Raw genomic sequence first — 8888 nt, 5'->3', positions numbered from 1 at the left:
GGATGGGCCATACCAAAGACCAATGCTATTATCTACATGGTTTTCCACAAAAGAATGTCGCAACTCAAGTCCAAATCGATCCAACTCATAAGGTTGAAGCAAGTTCTCCTAGCATTGTGGTGCCTCAACTCACCATGGATCAGTACAATCAACTTCTCAATCTTTTATCATCAGGTAAAGCAGCCCCAATGGTGAATATGACAAGTAATCATGAGAGCAATCTTACCTCTTCCTTTACAAATATTTGTATTCTTGATACGGGAGCAACCGATCATATGTGTTGTTTTTTTCTATGTTGTCTTCTATTTATAAATACTTTTCTAAACCTGTCAAACTTCCAATTGGCTCATTTGCCTCTATATCTCATGCGTGAAAAGCCGTTGTTTCCTCTAATATTACTCTAGACCGAGTCTTATGTGTTCCTTCTTTCCATTTCAATCTCATTTTGGTTAGTAAACTAACAGAATCTTTGAATTGCAATGTCATTTTCTTTCCTTCTCATTGTGAAATATAGGACCATCACTCGAAGAGGACGATTGAAGTGGGTAGAGTTCATGCAAACTTTTATTTTCTTCAAGATGAAAATAAATTTGTTGGTGTTTCCTTTAATTTAGACTCTAGTTTTGATTTATGGCACTGACGATTAGGCCATCCATCATCTCGAACTTTAGGCAATTTTTGTCTCAAAATAACAATTCTATTACAATTAAAATTTGTCATTGTGAAATTTGTCCTTTGGAAAAGCAAACCAGACTTCCATTTTCTTTAAGTCAATCTCGAACTTTACATGCTTTTGACCTCATACATGTTGATATATGGGGAGGATATCCATCACCTTCCATTACTGGAGCCCACTATTTTCTTACAATAGTGGATGATTATACAAGAACGACATGGGTTTTTTTTATGAGACACAAAGCCCAAACTAAAGAGTTTTTACAATCTTTTATCAAAATAATTCAAACCCATGTTAAAAGCATTCGATCAGATAATGGATCTGAATTTTTTTCCAACGATATGCAAAAGTTTCTCCTTGATCATATACATACTTTAGGGTAAGTCTTATCGATTTTTAAAAGGTCATCAAAATAAGAAGACAGTTTGTTTAGAATTATGAAACCTCTATCTCTCAAGCATGTGAGGGACAAATGTCAAGGCGGAGTTTTGAATTTGAGATAATTTTTAGTTTTATCAATTTTCTGTTATTTTTTAACAATTTTCTTAAATTTCTTGATTTCTCCTATGAAATCTCGTAGTACAATTTTTTTTGTAAAATCGAGCTTCCAATTTACATTAGACTTAGACTCACAACCCAAAATGGATTCATACTTCCAACTGACTGAACCATTTAGAGGGCCATCTCCTCTCTTTCTCTCTCTTTGAGTAACCAAATACACGGCACAAGAGAATATTCCTCATAGTTCATAGAGCTCAGCCATATTAAAAACTTGTCTGCATTTCTTTTATCTCTATTTTTTTTTAAATGAGGACTTACCTAAGAACAAGGTCACTTAATATCCAAATCGGCTTCACTCATCCCCTGTGTCATCTCCATCTTCATACATCTCTTAAATCTGATGATGTAAGTTGTTTTGATCAAATCTGACCTTATATGGATTCAACATGATCCTTGGATTTTTTTTTTGACAAAAAATATGATTTTTGAAATCACAAAATTCTGTGTGTTGTCAACAATTGATTTTTTAACCATCACCATAAACCTCTTTAAGTGCCCTGTCCCATAAGGGCATGTTTGATGGTTTGCCCATGATTGGATGAAATGAACAAAAAAAATGGTTACGTTTGTTCCGTGACAATTGTACCAAGTCCAATGTTTGTTTGAACCATACTCAGATGTTGTGTTTCAAATGTCCTTGATTGATAATGATGTGCAAACAACTTGGAAAGGCATGTCTTTCCCACATCTATTAACACTAAAACCCCCATTGGCACCAAAATTAAGGGAGTCGCACTCGAAAAACTTGGATTTGTTCATGAATACATGAGAAGATAGCAATGTGTGTGTGTGTTGAATTTGTTCATAGAGATGATGAATTTCTTCATTCGTGGTTGAATTTATCGATAGAGATGATGAATTTCTTCATTCGTGGTTGAATTTGTCGATAGAGACAATTCAATCCCTATAAACCACACGAGAATCAACCAACACCATCCATAATTCCATATCAAACTGTAGCTCCAAGAAATCAATCAAATGCTGAGGAAATGATGAAGTGCATGATTCCACTAAAATAAACAAAAACAATCGACTTCCAACAATTATATGATTTTATCCATATTACAAACCCACACCAACACATTGTTTCTCCTCAAAGGTAGCCTTAAACCCTAAACCTCTAAAAAACCAAAATTTATTAAAAAAAACCTCTTTCCACTTCCCAGATTGCAAAACACCATGAACCCCGAATCCCAAACAGGAATAAAATTTCTTGTAAGAGAAATGGTCAACATTGTTATTGGTGGCTCTGGTCTTACACATGCATAGCTGCACATGATATCCATGGTTAGTGACAGTATATTTTGTACATACTTTTGACATTCGATAAATGTCTATTGGGTGTGGAGGTACTCTTTATGTGGTACTATTCTATATAAGCTTAAAATTCCACTGAATAAAATATTTACTTTGTATTTCTTGTATTGTGTGATCTGTTTCAATATACTTAGAATTTTTAGCACTAATTTAGTCAATTATGTGCCAGATCTGACAAAAGCATCTACAAAATTTGGAAAGGCATTGAATGAAGAACAGATTCGTTGTTTAGCTGATAGCATGATGCCTTCAGTACGTACTCCTAGCAACTTGTGTAACATGTTGTGAATAATAGTCAAATGCTTCTCTTACTTTTTTCTTGCTTTCCTAAGCATCCAAAATTTTGAAATATTAATTTCTCATGACAGAGAAGGAAGCTAGATTGAAAGAAAAGGCAATGATCAAGGAGATGGATCCAAACAAGTGGAAAGTTGAGAAAGAACATAAACTATTGGATCAAGAACTCAAGAGGGAGAAATTGCAAAATGTAAGAATAAGCTTTTTACACTTCTAACCGAATGATGAAAAACTCGAAAAGCTTTTGGATTCATTATCTAACTCCTTCAGCTACCATCTAGAAGGTAATATGTGTGTCAGGCGTTGAGTACATTTGAACATGATGTTACTAGTGGTTCTTTACAGTGTGAGGCTGAAAACTTTTTTAGTCTTGCCAATTTATTTATTTTATTGGAATTTTCTAGATTCAGATCATGTATATTTGCATCCACTTGCAGTTCAATCATGATCATGATCAAATTTTTCAATAGTGAACGGTTACTTACCTTTTCATGTGTATGCCTTTAGAGACATTTTTTATATGCATCATACAGGTGGTTCAGACATTTGTTTCAGTTTAAAAAAGTAGGATGATCTCATATTATTTTACTTAATTTTGTTGGTTAGATGATGAGTTAATTGAGGTTCCATCAAGAATCTCTCTTAACTGTCCCATAAGGTATCGATTGCACCCTTACCATCAATTTTATGGTCTCATATCTTTGTTATGCTTCTCCGAGAGTTATTAACCAGCTGCAATGTGTGTGTTTTGATTGTTGATAGCTTCATGTGTACTAGAACCCCTGTTAAAGGGCAAAGTTGTAAACACCTTCAGGTAAGACATATACCATACTGTTAAACATGTACTCAATGTTGATGTTAAAGAAGCAGTGGTAATCCAAACAAACTTTTTAATTTTTTTTTTAAATTTTGTGATGGATTAGCGATGGATATTATCTGTTGCTAATATTTAGTTTTACAACGAAATGTAATCCGTCGTTAAAATAGCGACGAATATATATTTGTCACAAAACCAAATCCGTGTTTATTTAGCGACAGATTAGCGATGGACATTATCCGTCGCTACGCCATCGCAAATTAGTGATAGATAAATTCTGTCGCTAATTAGTGACCAGGAATATGTGACGAACTTTATCTGTCGCTAATCCATCGCTAAACTGTTTAACGACGGATTAACGATGGATAGTTGTGGTTAGTCAGATAGATTTGAACTTGCAACATCCCGATACAAGGTGACGTCCACTCACTGCTCCTACCAGACAAGCGGAGCCCCCCAGTTGTTACTATTGTAGTCTTTGTCTTAAAGGTGAAGGAACAACGAAGCCTAACAAACCTTCACAAGAGGACTTTCAGTCTTTCAACTTACAAGGAGAGAGAGAGAGAGAGAGAGAGAGAGAGAGAGAGAGAGAGAGAGAGAGCTCCAACTTTCGCTCTAAAACTCTTGAAACAGTGGCATTTTATTCATGTTGCACGCATATAAAAGGATCCAATAAAACAAAAAATCACACACCAATGAGGACCCCTCTCGTCTGATAGTTGCAGTTTGTGTGAAGAGACATTGCAAGTTCGAAACCTTTTGTTAAGTAGGGTGGTTCGATAACTGTTGCAAAAGGAGAGAGCTTTAATTCCGTTACCTTAAAAAAAAAAGGTGTAGTTATACTGGAGTAACACCGACACCAACAAGCTTTATTAGTAGAGATTCATCTTCTTTAGGTAGCTATGGGGTTTCAGCGATATGGAGGAGGTGATGGCAGAGGTCAAGAGGCTTTGAGAACATGGGCATGTGATCAGCACCTTCAATCTCAACCAGTTGATCCACAGGGTTCATCTCTATCATCCAACGTTGGAAACTCTCCTTGATTACTTGGTCATCTTTGCACACCACGTAAGCTCGCTTTGTACGCCCATACTTCACCTCGGATACGAAATTCTCTTTGGAAAGATCTTCTCTGTAAAATGGTGCTGATCTCTTCAGTATTGTTGCCAAAGTGTGGTCCTGCAGATTATGCCCCAATACATTAATGAAAGCTAATCTGCACATCCCTAGAAATTACAACACATTCCCTAATAGTAGGTTTTCTCTGAAGTTTTCATCGTGGACATCGGGTCTGGCAGCCTGGGATTATCAATGGGTCAGGTTTGTGTTGGCTACTGACTCGACCCAAACCCAAATACTCGGACAAAAACTTCAAGCCCAAATATTATTTGGGTTGACCCGAGTGAGATACATGCTGAATTTGAGATATTATTTTGCATGAATATCCGACACAACCCCATGGAACAAAGTATTATAAGCTACACTCATCCCCAATCTTCAAACCCTTCCTTCGGATTTCATTGATGCAAGTTGTTTTGAACAAATTGCGGACTCCATAGATGTGATCTCTGTCATTCATTTAGTGAAGATTGATATTTAAATTGCTGAAATTCGACTCGTGTGCGGGAGTTTTGCGATTCAAAATCAACGGTCGAGAAAACACAAAATTAAGCGTTTAAAAAAAAACATGTTTTTTCATTAAAAAAAAATACTATCCCAATACGGTTTATATATATATCTGAACCCAAATGGGTCAGATGTCCGACTGATTGGCGAAACTGACAAGATTGGCCACTGTGTTTTATCATGATCCTGGACATTCTCAGGATTGGACCGTATATTTTTCAAGGTGAAGAAAAGCTAGCCCTCCAAGTCTACCAACAAAAAGTTTTCAGAATATCTGTTTGTAGGAATAGAAGTCAAGGATTTGGCAAAAAAGCTGGCAATGGCAAAATAAAAAGTTATTGCCTTTTCCTTTCGAGAAAAATCTTCTCATAGGGCCCCCCATCTTTTACCCTACTTTGCCTTTCTGTATACTAATTATTGACATAGTGCTAAAATCATTGTTGAAAGATGGATCTGTTTTTGCATTATTAGGTAAAAGGTCTCTCTCTCTCTCTCTTACATTTAGGTGCAAACTGAAAACAATTATTCTCATTTTTTTTAAAACAGTCATTTTCATCCAATATGATTTGGGTTATTATTGCAAGTAAATACTCATCTACATACTTATCTTCACCTATATGGTTCACTTCTTATTTACTAATCCTCAAGTTTTACGTATATCCAATTTTAAGCCCACTTGATCGAGTGTTACTCAAGTTTTAGGCATATCCAATTTCAAATCCACCTGATTGAGTATTAGGCAACCGCTTTTTTGAGTTTAGATTTGTTTTATAGTCAAATAAAGCACCTGATTGCCCTCCATCAGGCCTTGGATCCCAAGGCACTGTCTCCAAGATGGAGGGTGATCGGGTACTTAATGCACAAATATTTGTGCAATCATATTGCACCTCATGTTTTCAGGTCAAGGTAATCATTTGTTTTTCTTGTTTAAATTGAGTTACCAACAACATGCAATTAATTTTGTTTTTTCTGAAAATTAAGAGTTTGGATAGAGTGCAATCACATCACACAAAATTTGTGCATTAAGCATCTTATCGCCCTCCATCAGGCCTTGGTCACCACAACTGAAAGGCCTGTTCTCGAGATGATGGATGATCAAGTGCTTGATGCACAAATATTTGTGCAATGAGTCTATCAGCTCTACTCGCACATCTCTAAACTTTATGAGGCACTAGATATGCTTCTACAAGAGCTTGATCCCCCACGAGGCTCGGGCTTAGCCAAAAATCCATAAGTGAGTGCAAAGTTAGGATGATTATACCTCATTGGAGCAATTGTTGTACAAGTGGATGAGCAGGAATCTTGGGCCGAATTCAAGTGTTATCGGGAGAGTCTGCGATGCGTCGTTGTCGCGTACGAAGCTCGAGTCGTCCCACGACTCGATCCGATCCTTTTGAACAAAGAAATACTGTTTGGCATGTCAAAGGACAGAAAATATCATGACAGACAGAACATTTTTTCCCTTATTTATTTATTTTCAATACTAAAGAAGAATGCTGGCATGTAAAAGAGGATGAGAGAGAGAGAGTCAGTCAGTCACGTTGTGCAGAAGTTGAGAAGGTGGCATTGATGGTTTAGGCATGAAGGCAGAAACAAAGACGGCAGCAGCAACCTTCGCCGGAAACCTGTCTGAAGCAAGGGCGATGCTGAGACCACCGAGGCTGTGGCCGACCAGCACAACCCTTTTATTGTCAGAAATGGACTCCAGTAGGTCCATTAGGGGTTGGCTGTACTCGGCAAAGCTGAGCACCTGGTCTGGCTTTGCTGGATCGATGCCTGACGCCCGCAGATCCAACGTGATCACCTCATGGCCAGTCTCTCTCAACAAGGAGGCCACCTTGAACCAACTCCACCCTCCATGGCAAGCTCCGTGCACCAAGACGAAGTGGTGCTTCCTCCCGCCTTCCATGGCTTCTTTAAGCCTGCTAGTCTTGACACTATATAAGAAGCGAGAAATCAATTTAAAAAAAAAATAAGAATAAACAAACCAAATATGCAGATACAAAAATCTCGGTATTGAAAATTTCTAATTAAATCAGTCTGGTAGGGTCTGCCTAACCCCAGCTTGTATTTCAATGAAAAAAAATAAAAGAAACGTGGAAAAGGGCGTTAATGCTTTTCCACTCCAACTTTTCAACGAGGGACACGATTTGACTGCATATGAGACGCGTGTTTGGCTGTACCGAAGGTGCTCTTCGAATCTGGTTGTATCCCTGTGTCTTATGAAGAGGGTTGCAAACTCTCTCATTAGTTGACGTGAATGATACTGTTTTCTGCCAAAACTTCTCGGGATCCTTTTGGTCAAGGGGGTCTGCTTGCAACCTGAAAAGATCAGGTGCAATATGATTGCACAAATATTTGTGCATTAACCCCATGATCACCTTCCATCTTGGGGACAGGGCCTATAATTTGTGGCCTCCAAGGCTTGATGGAGGGCAATCGGGTGCTTAATGCACAAATTTAGTGTCATGTGATTGCACCGGCAAGGGAGGGGAGCTAAAGTTATCCTTAAAATCATACCCTTTTGTCATCCTTATGGGATCTCATTTCTACTCATTTTGATCAAATCTGACCCTATATCAAAATTTAAATTTTCAAAATCTGACATGTATGATAGACACTAGCTACAAGAATGAGGGTCAATAGCGGTGACAAAAAAAGTCACAATAACATCGACTTTAGATATCCTTGCTAATGCTTTAGCTCCACACAAATGTCGCCCGTTAAAAACAACATTTCTATAACGATGTCTTTAGATATTGTTGTTGTAGGTATGTTTATAACATCAACATTATATGATTGTTACATATGTCGCCGTTATAAACATACCTATAACCATGACTTTAGATATCTTCGTTATAGGTACGATTATAACGACGACATTATATGGCCAATAATTATTGTCGTTAAAAAACTTTTACGGCAATATTTAACGGGTATATAATATCGCCACTATTGATATATAACGACGATATATAAAAAGGCCGGACGGACCCGTTTTCTTTTTCCCTTCTGTGTAAAGAGAGAGAGAGGGGGGTGAGGGAGGGGAGCTGGTGGGGGAGGTTCTTGGAGGAGGAGGAGTACTGGGGAGGTTATTAGACTTCCAAAATGCAATAAACTTCTGCAAATTTGAGATTGAACATGACATCTGGCATGTAATAAAATTATATTGTCAATGTTATGTTCTTCCCATGGTTGACTAGGTGGTTTATTTGTGTAATTAAATCAGATCCAACTACTTGAGTTTGAAAATTTGTTGTGAACTATTTGAAAGTGTACTCATAATGGCAAACCCATGGTGACGGCTTTCATGGCAACTGTTTGAAGGTGTTTGTATGTATCGCTTCTTGCATATTAATTACTGGCAAAAGAAACCAATAGTACCTTTTTTAAGTTGAAAGAACATCTCATACATGGGCCACCGTGATCGGTTGGGTCTTCTATAACCAAATAGTCTGAAATATCTAAATATGCTGTATGCCTTAATAATCTTAGTTAATTTTGTTTATTACTATGTTATCCTTTTTTCTCCATGAAAATAATTTCTTTTGATGTTTGTGTTCTTTTTAAAACTTTTACTTTGCTCATGAATGT

At 37.2% G+C, this 8888-nt stretch overlaps 1 long non-coding RNA gene across 1 annotated transcript; it reads right to left on the bottom strand.

Annotated features, from left to right (window-relative positions):
- Positions 1–4570: 4570 nt before the first annotated feature.
- LOC149835093 (uncharacterized) lies at positions 4571–6851 on the bottom strand. The gene is made up of 3 exons (XR_016432590.1): positions 6835–6851; positions 6556–6702; positions 4571–4847 (listed from the first exon to the last, which is right to left on the bottom strand). It is a non-coding gene; the product is annotated as an uncharacterized LOC149835093 (long non-coding RNA).
- Between the last annotated feature and the right edge of the window lie 2037 nt (positions 6852–8888).

Source organism: Nuphar pumila, chromosome 6, assembly GCF_984573655.1.
Source record: "Nuphar pumila chromosome 6, dmNupPumi1.hap1.1, whole genome shotgun sequence".
NCBI lineage: Eukaryota > Viridiplantae > Streptophyta > Magnoliopsida > Nymphaeales > Nymphaeaceae > Nuphar > Nuphar pumila.
This window is presented reverse-complemented; position numbering and strand designations above follow the sequence as displayed.